Source organism: Aythya ferina, assembly GCF_964211825.1.
Source record: "Aythya ferina genome assembly, chromosome: 3".
NCBI lineage: Eukaryota > Metazoa > Chordata > Aves > Anseriformes > Anatidae > Aythya > Aythya ferina.
In genome coordinates, this window is record NC_140298.1 from 89,143,930 (window position 1) to 89,158,587 (window position 14,658).

At 35.5% G+C, this 14,658-nt stretch overlaps 1 protein-coding gene across 2 annotated transcripts in view; it reads right to left on the reverse strand.

Annotated features, from left to right (window-relative positions):
- COL19A1 (collagen type XIX alpha 1 chain) overlaps positions 1 to 7,522 on the reverse strand; it is a 208,668-nt gene extending 201,146 nt beyond the window's left edge. For both annotated transcript variants that reach the window (XM_084515289.1, XM_084515290.1), the window contains exon 1: positions 7,349 to 7,522. The gene's annotated coding sequence lies outside the window, so the exon portion shown is untranslated. The remainder of the gene's footprint in view (positions 1 to 7,348) is intronic.
- Positions 7,523 to 14,658: the final 7,136 nt, after the last annotated feature.

Genomic DNA, 14,658 nt, shown 5'->3' on the forward strand with positions numbered 1-14,658 from the left:
GTAAGTCAAAAGAATTATGCTGATTTATACCAGTTGAGGACTTGGACGTTAGAGACTGTAACTGTATGTATTTATGGAGAACACTGCTCATATTGATAAAAACAGCCTTGAATAGCTAGTGACATAAAAATTGGGAACAAGAAAAATCTTATTGTTTACAAACTTCTGTCAGGAGCCAAAACAAGCTTCTCGCCTGCAGTACGAGAAGCAAAACCACAACCTGCAAAGCTTTTTGGTTACGATGAGCAGCTTAAAAATGTGAATCACTTGCACTCAAGTTCACCTGCAAACTATTAGCGTGCTCCACAGAAAACATTTTCTATATGCAGTTCTCTGCTTTGTTTTCAGTAAGTACGGGAAAAAATAATGATAAGGTATGATCTGAAATACCAGCAGCAAAAGGATGGCATATTATGTTATCTTTGTAGCAATACAGTTTTCCAGCCATCTCAGGAGTTAGCTAAAACTCTCACTTGCACACAGAAGACAGGATTAGACCTGGATCCAGGCAAGAGCCAAGGCAAATATGCAAAGAAAGAGAGAGAGAGAAACTAAGTTTGACACCATACTTAGCGCAGACGTGTAGAACACGTCCCATCTCCTGTGCCAAGGGTGAACTACTCCACTGAACAGCTTTTACCACAGCTGCAGTTGCAGGCAAGATACAGGGGGAAAAGGTGAGAGAATTGTAGGGTAGAGGGATGCAGGGACAGACTTACTTATTCTAAAATTTGTTTCTCTACTGCTGAGAGTCACTTTTAACCTCTGTTTCTTTTGCAGTGCTATGATATCCAAAACAGTCAAGTAACATAATTCACTCTTGTCTGGTGCTAACAGATTTGTCTCCATCTTGTTAGACCCACATTTTTTAACTTGTGTTGCTTATGACAACACATGCAGGAATGAATCTGCAAGTTTTGACAAAACTCTTTAAAAGTGGCAGTATTCTACGCAGAAAGTTTTCTAAAAATAGGTTAATTTGAAACTCCCCCTTACCACACCGTTTCTCATTGTATATAGAGCACAGTATTTCTGGTTTGTTTTTTAAACCCTTAAGTGGGATTGTTCCTTGCCAGATGAACCTTCCTGCCCTTTGCAAGATTTGCTAGTCGTGACAATTGCACTGAAATAATTAAAATGCAAATGCTTTAAAATAGGTTAGACTGAACTATGATGGAAAAAGAAGACCAGTGGAATCCTGGCCTTAAGGAATTTCATGGAAATTTTAATATCGATGTAAATGGAGTAAGTAACTCAAAAAAAAAAAAAAAGTAAAAGGTAACTCAAGTGAGGGGACTTTGGCATAAACTACATCACAAAGGAATTATTTGTATGTGCATGCACACACACTAAACGCTCCTAAGTAGCAAAACAAATAGAAAAGCTAATGTCACTTCACTACTTCTATAGGAGAAGGAAGGAGCAAAAAACAACTGATACTTCTTTTTCTGAATTCTTATAAAGCACTCAAATTTTCAGTAAAGGGTACAAAATAACTGTCAGAGAAATGCAGAGAATACTCACTAGTATATCTTTGAATTATTGGTTGCCTTGGATCCATAGATCAAAATTTATTCGCTGCTCTTCAACACTTGATTTCATAAAATAATCAAATATTAATAGCTATAATGATGCAGCTACAACAACAAAACCAAAAAATCTTTCCTTTTGCTCCAGCTCCAATGCTGCTGGTAATCCCAATCTCATAAGAAAAAAAAAAAAAAAAAAAAAAAAGTTCTATTGTGTGCAATATTTAGTGCTATCTGATCTTAATATATGTCATAGCTTTAATAATGAACACTTTAAGCTAAAACATATATATTTCAAATTAAATATAACTCTTAATATATTGCTTATATTTAATAGTTGCAAACATGTCTAAACTGTGTCACATGATGTTTTAAGTATTCATGACTATTCCAGAAACAAATACATTTCTATGCATATACCACTCCTTAAAGTGTTAGTTCACAACTTCAGTGAAAAGTTATTCCAACCTGAAATAGTGTTGGATTCGTAGAATTCAGTATGACATCACTTCAGTCTAAATTGGCTAAGAGAAACAATGCTAAGAATAGTAGTGCCAAAATATTTAGGCCCTTAATTTATTAAAAGGCATACTTCACTTCATCTTCTTATGGATAGATAAATGCATGTTTATAACCACACTGCCATGATACAAACAGCTTGTCATGTGTTCTGTTGCTTCATGAACCACACAAAGAAATACACACACACAAAAAAGAAAAACTAAAATAAAATAACACTGATAACATGAATATTTATATTATTATTTTATTGTTGTTTTCTTTGTTTCACATCAAATCCACTCTACCTGTAACAGAGGAAATGCGTGCCTTTTGCTGGCTTTTGTGTTGCAAAAAGAAACAAGCATGTTATTGAACAGCTGACTACCAACTAGAAAAACAGAAAGGTGTTTTCCCAAAACAAGTCAAATGTAAATCACATCATCTGGCTTGTTTTAGATTGAAGTACTTATATGCCTTTAAAAGTCACTACACATAATGAAAAGATGAAAGCCAGGTTTTAGGCAGCTGTGCTGGGAGTTACAAATTTTGGCTCAGTATTTCCATATGAATATGCTAAAATCCTATGTGCGGGCTGAAAACATCTATAAAGCACTGAAATATGTTAATTTAAAGCTGCTATAATGCAAATACTAGAAGAAGGAAGATGAAGAGCAAGAGAAATATCAGCTGAATTTAAGATTCTACAAATAGACTAAGTTGTATATGTGTCTTAGTGTTACAAGGCGACTTTATTTTAGGCAAAGATAAGACCAAAAGGTCTTATCCTTATAATATTCTATGCTTGCTTTTTAAAACTTCTGGAATACAAAGTAGACATAGCCCAAGAAGTATCAGTTAAAATTCCACTGTAAATTGTAACAAATATGTCTACGCAGTTTCAAGTCTCGATATTAACCAATGCCTCCTACTGTCGTGTCCTTTCTGTCCAATTTGTCACAATTGTACGTAAATATAGAATGCTACATTTAAAAGTAAAATTCTTTTAGGTCAACTTATGAATGGTTTAAAATTTTTCAGAAAGTAATTTCTATAAATTTAGCTATCAGTCTTAAGTATCTGCAAGACTGATAGATGTTTCCATCATTTTTATCAACCTATTAACTACAATCATATTAACATCCAAGATTCTGAATTCATGCAGAGCTATTTACGATTATGTAGAACAACATAAAAATGAAACAATAAAATGACACTTATTTTGTTCATATTTACTGCTGAATAAGTGAGCACAATAACCTGGAAAGTCAAAGTACGTGTACCTTTTATCTGTGTGTCTGCATCCACATACTTTGCCTTTCATCTAGGAGTATATATTCTCAGAATTTAACAAATATTATACTTTTAAGTCAGAAATCTTATAGATCTATGTAGGTTTGATGTCTGCCTAGAACTATCTACTTATGATCTCAGATGTAAAAGAACTCTCAATTCAATAGCATCTAAAGACTGCAGCTAGAAGAGAGACAGACATACAAGCCAAAAAAGTCTAGCTGTTATGTGCCCTGTAAAAGAACCTACTGACTCTGTAGGTCAGATGTTGACATTGCAATCCCACATCGCCTTGTGTATACATGTATTTTTGGGAGCTGGGGAATTTGCACACTTATAGAAAATGACGGTTGAAAGGAAGAATCTATCAGAATGTGTTTGCATGACTATTTGTGTACTTATGCACTGCAATTCAGATAAAATTTACTGTTTGTTAGGAACGCAAAAGCAACCATTAGCTCTAGAAAGGCCAGCATTTACATACGTGAAAGGTTCTTAAATATAGCCATGTAGTGTGTTAAGCGTGACATTGGCATCAGACTCTAAATTGTTTATTTTGGGCACTTCAAATGTGGTTTGGACACGATGGATTAATTTAATTTTGGAGAAAGGCCAAGCAATTTAGCATGAATGCACCATTTTGATGAAACTTGGAGTAGCTAGGAACTGCTCTGGTTTCTTTCCTTTTCTGATAAACGGAATCGAGATATATACCATTGATTATATTAATTGAGTATAAAACTTAATCTTGCGAGTTAGTTACTGACTCAACAACAGTGCTGGATCTAATTATGTCCTAACAATTTAAAGTGGCATCCTGCAACTACTTAGTGAGAGAATATTTTCACATGCAAAATTATTCAAATACATTTAGAGTTCTTGTCTTGATCAGCAGATATAATCTATAATTATTAGAACAGTATTTTTTGACACTGATACATATGAAAGAATGTATCTAATTACAGCAGGAAGATGACCTTAGGCCAAAAATACAAATTCAAATGAAGGTAATTACATTACTAAGATGTTACCAGTCTGTTTTCAGAGAAGAGTCCTGCTTGTGCGCATGAGGGGGAAGACAGTTTTCAGGAAGATACAAAATTTTGTATAATAAATTTTGTTCACCCAAATCTTTTCAGTAATGATGTTGCTCCAGGGGAGGTTTAGGTTCGAAATGAGGAGACATTTCTTCTCAAAAAGAGCAGTAAGGCATTGGAATGGGTTACCCAGGGAGGTGGTGGAGTCACCATCAGTGGGGGTGTTCAAGGAAAGGCTGGATGTGGTGCTTAGGGACAGCGTTTAGTGGGTGATATTGGTGGTAGGGGGATAATTGGACCAGATGATCTTGGTGGTCTTTTCCAACCCTAATGATTCTATGATTCTATCTTGATGTGCCTCCAAATCTATTTGGGAAGAAGTATCTTTGTTTTTATATTAAAACTACAAGGCTAAATTCTTTAAAAAAAATAAAAAATAAATCATAGAACTCAAGATCTACTTCCTCAGGTATTCCTCAACAACATTGAGCTCATCTCTCCTAATGTAATATTATTCCATTTCCCAGAAATTAAAATAGAGGCAAATTTTTAAGGAACTATTCTTAAGTGACATATACTTTACTTACATAGGATTTGACTCCTGGAGAATAGGGTTTAAAAAAAAAAAAAAAAAAAAAAAGGCTGAAACTGAATAAACTAAATCTTTTGGCAGAGGTAAAAAAACAGCAACAAAGCCAACAGACCAGTCTTACCATAAAATGCCTGTAAGTAGAATACGTAGCTTTCTAAACAGCTGTAACAGAAAACAAAACCTTGCATCATGCACAAAGGACAGTAACATTCGCCATTTGTCTTTACACAGGGTTTATCTTCACCACTTAAATTATTTCTTGTAATCAGGACCTAGACTCGAACGCCAAGTTAGACCAGCCCAGTTACAAACAACAAAGTTGGCAAGCCTTCTTCAGTCCTCCCTAGTATTGAGCTTTCCTACGTAAATCACTGGGACATCTGAACATATCCCACGGTTTTGTGGTACGGCACAGCCAACTGCTTGAGGAATGTTCCCAGTGCATTGAGGAAGAAGTTGCCTTCTTCCAAGCATACTTTTGCCATTAAGGAAAGACAAATACATACTCGCTTGATTTGGCATGTTTCTTCAGTGTAAAGACCACAGTGTTAATAAATCAAAAGCAATTTAAACATGAGTTTAAATCTAGCTTGAAGCAGCATCTGTTAGCAATGGCTAGGGGAACTGTGGGACTTTGAGTTCTGTTATGGTCTGCAGATGCAATCAAACTCTAAGTGCAATACAAACTGACCAGAAGGCACATGAGATGTCTACATTTAGGGTGTAGTCTCCCTGGTTCCAGAAATGGGATTAACTCCTCTCTGCAAGTATCCCTCTTCCTTGATTTCAGAGTTACGGTATTCCAACTTCAGCCTGGCAGCTATGCTTCTCAGTGTAAGCAAGCTAAACCTGTGCTTACTTAAAGATTTTATAGAATCTGTGGACATCCAGTACACATTTATTTAAGTTTTAGTAAGATTTTAGCTAGCACTCTTAATTAACAACATTTTAATTAATATTTTCAGTGGAAAATCAGTCCTTTGACTTTATGAGAATGTTAAATTTTCTGATTTGTAGAAAAGAGTTTTCCACTTATGTCCTATGTGGTCTCAAGGAGTACAGACAGGTGGCGGTAACTCCTTGGATTCCCACCTTGTTTTATTTTCCTTCATGTCATAATATGGTTCAGAAGTTTTAATACAGTTTATGCCACTGCCATTATGCTGAGTTGAAATATGTTGTTCCAAAAATCTCCCTAATCTTTTGCCTTGCCTGCATGGTGACAGCTTTTCTCCAGACTGGAGCAAAATAACAAGTTACCAAGGCAGGGAAAGCCAGTCAAGGAAAAGGGGCAGTGCACAGGGACGAATATTTGATGTTTAGCACGTGGGAGGCCATGAGTGCTCACCTATGTGCACTTTGTTACTTATTTATGTATTTCACAGATACTTTTTGTTTTGTTTTCTAACAGCTAATAAAACATATGCATTATTTAAATATATATTAATATTGAATATAGACATAAAATATTTGAAAAATAAATCATCTGATTTATTTAATGATTTATTTATAATCTTTCTATGAACTATTTATTGGAATGACAAAGTCAGGAGTGGAGGCAATAAGATGAAATGAAAGAAATAGAAACTAAAATTAAGATACTAGAGTACTGTTTGACTGAGTAGCTAGATCGATTGTTTTGGATTTCTTTCCATTTCTTTGACTGTTAGAGTAAACAATGTCAAGCTAATTTTTATTAAATCAGATGCACTTCATCTCTTTCCATGTAGATTATTGTGCAACATAGTTCTTTTTAGGATATCAATTTTACAGTCCTTTACATGTTTTCCGTTTAACAATAATTAAGATAACAGAGGAATAACATTAACACATGGTTAACTGCACACACATAAGTGGGTGTGGACATTAAATGAAGACAATCATAATGAATTAAGAATTTGATCTTACTTTTCTGATGTTGCAAAAGTGTATGCTTCTAATGCCTGAGAAATACATTATCAAGCCTTTTTTCCATGTAAATACTACTGTAATACTTTCTTCTGTCTGTTTACTCACTTCTCTTCTTGCTTTACTTCTCTGTTTACTCTGATCATAGCTCTGAGACAGCTGAGAAGTGCCTTTAGCAGCCATTTAGAGAAAATCTATCAACATTGAGATGAACAAGAAAACACCAGAAGAAGAAATAAAAATCAAAGAAATACACTTAATTATTACAAAATCCAACCAAGAAAGCTCCTTGACCACAGCTTTATCAACTTAATTTCTAATTAAATTACCCTGAAAACAGAAAGAGAACATAGTTAACTTAAAAACTGAAACATTTTTAAACACCTTTGAAAAGCCAGATCTACGAAGAAAATTTTGTCATTCTGTTTCTTACCATTTCTCCCAAAAGAAACTTTTTCCTACAGCACTGATACTAGTTCCAATCATCTTACCCTCTGCTTTCAGATTTGCCTTCTTAATGTTGGGTTATTCTCTCCTCCATTATCTGCAGGAGACTACTGCTTTACAACGCTATTCTAGATTCCCACTAGAAAGAATAAGCAGAAGAGAATTATGAAGTTAGCACAAATAAAATGCTTCAGTCTTACTGCAGATCACAGGAAATGTTGGTAACTTGTTTTATTTAGAGTGAATTATTGGCTTTGCTGAAGTCAGTGTATGCTTTGCTACAGACTTCAGCTGGGACAGAGTTGCACACCTGGTTTGTATGACCTCTGTTGAGTTGCTGTTACTGCAAGCTGAGAGTACTGAAGACTTCAATGAAGCCAGGATCTCACTCTAAACATATAGTGTTACCAAGACTTCCTGTCATGCTTAGAAAGAAGACAATTAAGAAATAAATATGCCAGAATTATAGAGCTTGCCAGAAAAGCTTTCGTGGATTCTAGGCTGTGTTGTATTTAGTGATAATAACATAAGCTGAACAGTAACAAAAAAGACAAACCTTTGTGACCCAGAGACAGGAAAAATAATATTTAGAAGCTGAGCTTTCATGAGCTTCTTGTCTGGGTTATAATAGAGTCAGTAAGAGTATGCTAAAGTGAATGCCGTACTTTTTTATTGTTATTATTGACTTTTATAATATTGTTGAAGTTCTTGCTTTTGTTTTCCTTTCCTAACCCTTCCCAGCCCCTGTTGTAATAGATACTTTATTTTCCAGTGGTAGTTGGTGTTCCTGATTTCAGACCTGTAGACGGACCACTGGTAATCTAGCCAACTCTATACAGATTAAGTGATGTTTTGTTTAGCTGTTACACTGAAGAAAATGAGGAAACCTTGAAGAAAACAGGGAGACTGGTAGCCTTGAGCTAGAAGAAGCAAGGGAGATATGGGAGAAAAGCTAAAAAAAAAAAAAAAAAAAAAAAAAAAAAAAAGGAGAAAAACAGCTGAAAGAAGATTCCAGATTGACCTACAGCAATTTTTGCTCATTAAGGGGTCATTGACATATTAAAAACACACCCATCAAAATGCTAATATACACAAGGGTGTGACTTGTGTATAAATAATTGATTCAAACCTGACTTTGCTTGCTTTGTGAAAGATTGCCAAGCACCTGACTCTGCAGAGTTATATATAATTAATTATTTAACTAAAAGTCCTTCGTGTGTATTTTGGCTCTGTGTGCTTCTTGGTGAGGTGCACCGCGTATGAACTTACGGATAATGTAATGAAAGACAGATGAATGGTAAAGATGAATCAAACTCAAAGAGGAAACCCTTGTGGGGTGTGTCTGTGTGTGTGTGTCTTCCAGAAGACTTTGAGGGGGAAAAAAAATTCCCCACAAAGGATTTTCTGTGTATGACCATGCTAGACAAGTTCTTGAGGTGGACCTACCTGCATGTTGTTCTGGAATTTATCAGACTGAAAGATTTTTCCTATCTATAAAGCAAGTTTTATAGAATCTTTGATAAAGTAACTCCTTAAATAGAAGAAACTCAGTTTTATTAGGTGAAACAATATTTTAAAAGGTTTGAAAACAAATCTACTTACACACTGCCAAGTGTATCTTTGCAAGACATGTATTTTTTTTTTCCATTTTCCACAAAATCTTGCAGCTTTCAATTGTTACTTATGTTTGAAGAAATTACAGATCTCCCAAAAAGTCTTTTCCTAACTGTCATCAATGAGACTTGGGCTTTGGTCTTCTCTTTGCTTGCTAAAAGCAAAGACTATATGACTATATATATATATAGTCTATATAAATCTATATAAAGTCTATAAGTCAAAGACTATATGACTATATATATATATAGTCATTCCATGACTATAGTTTCATGCTTCATGTTTTACCTGCTTCACATTTTGTCCCAGCCTTACCGTGCTGAAACTTGGGGCATGGTAACCAAGCACCTAGGCATTGTAAACTTCTTCCAAAGAATCTGAGGGTCTCATCTCGGTAGCTTCTTTTCCTCCTGATGTTATAATACCTGCCACAATTATCTTGCCTTTTTCTTCTTTCTTTTTTGTAATCTAGACTATAAGTGGTATCCAATCATTTCTGACAAATTCATTGTTTGTAGGTGAGCCTTAACTCCTTTTCTTTCTCAGCTTTCAACTCCTTTCTAGCTTCGGCCTTTGGATCATGATATGCTTTTATGTGATAGATTAAATATCATTACGGTATCACAAACCTTATTTTCACGTACAAACTTAGGCTGTCCTCAGATGTTCTCCTGAATAACAAAGATGAATTGAGGGGCTTTTGTTTTGTCTGTCTTTCACTACAAAGCAAGTCTGTTTCTTTTGTTTTACTTTCCTTTTTCTTCTGTAACCATTCCTGTTCATCAGTTACAGAGCGTAATGCTTAGATGCTGGAAGCAAACATAACAATATAGTTATACCATTAATACCATACTAAGTAGTAACACAGCTACATTACTGCTACTTAACATTTCTTTCTGTTAAGCCCTATTTTTTTTTAGCCATCACAGATTGCTGGAAGCTCTCATTATTACCTCTCTTGAACAGTTAAGTTTTTCAAAATGCTGGAAGCCACTCAGTAAGTGTAGCCCTGCAGTATTTATTTCCACAAAAGTAATCTTAAATTTGATTTAATTGCATCACCTTTTTCCTGGGCAACCTAAATGACCCTATAAAAATGAACGTTTAATTATTCCTTACTCAATCATCTTCATGTCAACAGCAAGCTATTTCCAGTGGTTTCCAGCTGAGTAAAGCAAAGCACTGTGCTCAGTGTAATGATGTTTATCTAGAAGTAATGTGATAGTTTTCCAGCAAGCCAGCTGAGCAATCTCCAGTTTTCAGGGAATATTCTAACTACATGTAAGAACTCTTTTTTTTTTTTTTTTTTTTTTTTTTTAAATTGTGAAACTGGAATGGGGAAAGGAGGACTGAAAGATTTTGAAGTTGCTTAGCGATGCCTTAATTTTCAGTCTAACTTGTAACTGCTTAAACTTCAAAAACTAGTTGATCACTCATTAGTGTCATTCAGACCTGCTTTTTCTCATACTACCATGTTTTACAAAGGCTTGCAGACCTACTTAATGTATGCAAACAGCCTGTTTCTGAAAGCAGTCACTTGGAGGCCCTCAAAACCTACTATTGGTGTATCTACAGAGTCCTTTTTGTAAAGGAGAAAATAAAAACAACAACAACAACAATGATGCTTTAAATAGATTTATTGAATTCTCTTCTGTAGATATTACGTGTGCCTAAAGAAAATGCTTATATTTTTCATACATTTGTGTAGTGTGCTACATTTGTTTGAATGATGCCAGGAGTCAGCAAAACTAAAACTCAAATAGAAAAAAAAACCTCATATACCACAGCTAAGACTTTAATGATAAAGGTGATCCAGACACTCAGTGCAAAAGCGCACCTGAGCAAATATGATGGTGAATGTAATAATCACAATGTAAATGCTTACACAATAGAAAATGTTAAAAAAGCAGCTTCTCTCTAAAGTCATAGAAAATATTACACACAAGTACACTAACACAGCAAGCAAATTCTTTACAAATTGTATTTGCTGTACATCTTGTACATGGCCAACACTGAACAACAATAATTTGGCTATCACCTTCTCCAGGTACATATTTTCAGCTCTTCTTTATGTCAAGATTCCCACCAGAGCATGCCTTGTGAAATGCATTGATGTCATTTGCAAACAGGTACAACCTGTGCAACAGATTTTTTTTTGTGCATGACCTTCCCCTCCCCCCCTTTTTTTAACTGACTATAACAACACAAATGATAACATAGTGAAGAAACAGGATAGGAGAGTTTTTTGCAGTTAGGTATTTTGTTTTGTTTTTAATAAAAAAGGAAATGAACACACAAAATAAATACACGTATATATTAAGTAAATACTTGCCCTGCGTCATTATACTCTTTTATAGATCTGCACATTTCCAGTGTTTCACATCAGCAAATGCTATCTGTATCACCTTTTATTAAATGATAGAAAAGATCTCAAGATCTAATCAGCCATATCAGTAGGATTTATTTTGCATTCGCTTATTCGACAAAACATTAAATTATTAGCAGACCCTGCATTACTATGTTGAAAACCTTGTGTGGTGAGAAGCAAAATAAGTTTTCTATTAGCAAAAGTGTTTATGTAATTAAAACACAATGAAAAACACATGAAATAATGAAAGAAGATAAATAAGAATTATGTTAATACAAATATGCATTAACTGTTTCTATAAAAGGGAAATATAAATAAGATGTGGAACAAATTTCAGCAATCACCACTTTCATGACCATCATCTGGACTCACAGCACTTTCAGTACTGAAAAAAAAATTGTACCAAGGGGTACTTTAAGACATAAATGTAAGCTCTGTGGACTGACCTAAATTATAGGGATACCCTATAGCTTAATAGACTGCGTCAGAAAAGATAGGGAAGATTTTGGTGAATGAACTGAGCATTCAATGACAACACAATGTGGTTGCTGGATTGAAGGAATGAGAACAGACACTGAGGTCTGTCAGTGCTTAAAAGAAAGGGACAGGATTTTACTAAGTCTTATTAGCTTGTCTGTCTTGCAAAAAAGAGAGACCAAGAGAGACAACGATGAAGGTGAAGAGATCAACTTGACCAGATTTTCCACTTCTTTTTAGAATGAAAAAGTTCAGAGTTAACAGTGGAAATGCTACATTTGCAAACATGGGAAAGAATAATGTTTTAGATAAAAGTTAGTCACAATAGAGGAGGATTCATTCTTGAATACACAATAGTGAAGAAAGAGCAAAATTTAGGTATGCTGTAGTTGTACATATCTACATAAATGTAGGCTTTGATGATGGCACTAAATTACAGGCTTGAATGCTTTGGAAAGCAATGAAGCCAACAATAGCAACAGAGATTGACAGACAGAGATTAAATTTTGGATCAACCCATTTCAGTTTTTTAAAAAAGGAAAAATATCCAGATTTCCTTTAAAGTCTCTACATATTTAACTACAAAATCACTCATATATTACACGCCCACTCCTGAAGTTCTTCCTATTCTAAAAACTTCCATGGAAGTGAAAAAAAAATTGTCAAAGTAAGGACTTGAAGATTTGGCTTCCACTGAAATCTCTGGCAAACATTGCATAAAGCATGGAAACAATTTTGGAGAACTACAATATGGGAGCCCTCTGGTGGGTAAAATACTAAAATGCCCCTAAAATGGCAATCACTAAGTAAAAAGTCTCCTGCCACTTAAACTGTATGTTTACATCTAAGATTGCAGCAACTTGTAATTATTAATTAAAATTTATTTAATTGTCTCACCTATAACAAAATGTTGAGTTTATACATCACTCCTTCTCTATAATTGCCTTCTATTCTCCTCCCCCTCACTACTCTAACATTGAGCTGCAACCTGAAGAGAAAAACTGTTCACTCTCAGGAAATAAATGAAACAGGAAGAACATGTGAAACTAAATTCTTGTCAACAACAACAAAGAAAAAACATATTAGTACCTCATATCCATGTCTCCTATTTCTGTCGTCAGTGACAGGGAACATTAACTCTTAGTAGTAGCTTGTAGCCCTAGCATTCCTTTCGGTCTTGTAAAATAAAGATTACACATACCAAAGTTTTCAGAGCAAAGACTCTGAGATTGTTCCTCACCATTTACATATACAGACCTGGCTCTGCACAATTTGCACACACACACAGTCATTTCAGTCCTTGACTCCATATGCTCCTCTCCTCCCCCCAGGACACAGTCTATCTCACCTCCTAGAAAAAAGACCAGTAGTGGGTTGTATTCATATTTATTCATAACCAAGTGATACATGATCCGCATAGTTCAAAATCATATTTTAAAGAAAGGACAGAAATAGCAGAAAGCAAAATAATTTGCTCTTCTGTGAAGTCCAAACTAAAGAGGGAACTGCTGCTATGCAGCTGATGATCAAAAAGGCCTTAATGATAAAGCTTAGAAATCAGCAGCCATTACCTCAGCCCATTCCTATTCTTTGTGATATTGCTTTGTATTACTGTCCTATTACTCAAATCTTGGTGCAACTCCTAAGAATAACAATTTCTGTTGCATTCTCCAAACAGTTATGTTCTATCTAAATATAGTTGCTCCAAGTGGCATTCATCACTGACTAGTTCAGGTAGGAAGGGACTCCTGGGACCCTTCTCATGAAGCCTCCTGCTCAAAGCAAGGTCACACTGACTTCAGACCATATTGCTCAAGGTTTTATCCAGTCAAGTTCTGTACGTCTCCGAGAACGCAGTCTGCAAAAGTAATCTGCTCCACTGCTTAATTATTCTCAGACTTTCTTTTCCTTGCATGTACCCAGTCAGATCGTCCCATTTCAATCTGTGTCTGTGTTGTCTCCTCCACCAGTGACTCCATCTTCTAGACAACTTCCCTGTAGGAACCAGCAGCCTGCCTTTACGTGTCCCTCAAAGCCACCTCTTCCTGTGCAAGCTGAGCAAGCCCAGCTTCCACAGCCTCTCCTCAGTGCCATCCTGGTGACAACAGTTTATCGATGCCTTTCCTGTGCTGGGAAAATTGGAATCAGACTCTTTCTTTCCACATGCAAGCATTAAACCTATCCCTTTTATCATTTTGAATCAAGAATAGGAACCTTCATGCTCCTGGGAATGGGTTTAAGGCCTATTTTGCTGGTTAGAGATGAGGCTCAATCCTTCACTGTAATACAAAATCACCTCTCCTGTGCCGCTAGACAGCCCTTATTTTTCAGGATTCTTTATGCAATCTATATGCTAGGCTTAAGTAATGTAAATGGCTTTGAATCAGCCTTCTCAGCCAGGGGAAATTCACCTTTATCATGAAGATTACCTTCTAACTGTAGCAAATGATCAAAATCCTAGCTGTTGATAAATGCCTAAGGATAGCCATACTGTGCTGGAATAACTGAAAGATAATAACTGGAGTGGCTGAAAGCTTACTGCATTGGCCTTTCAGTGCCAATGGCAAACCCTCTGGAAAACAGGGAAGGCTGAAGAAGTTTCCCTTGCATATCTCGTCGGTTTCTGGCACTCCTCTGTCTTTGAACTTTCTGATGTGGGAGGTTGCGCCTGGATCAGAGTGCTCAATGCTACTTGATTTATCTCTCATCCATGAATTTCTCTACTAACTTCCAACATGACCATATTCATGGCATGCTATATCCGAAGATAAGGATAGCTAGTTTTTAAATTGTATCAAACACTTGTTGTTTTTTTGTTGTTGCTCTTGTTTTTAAAATGTCTGTCATTTTTTTCTCGAGTAACATCTTCTCCAACACATAGATTCCAAATTACTC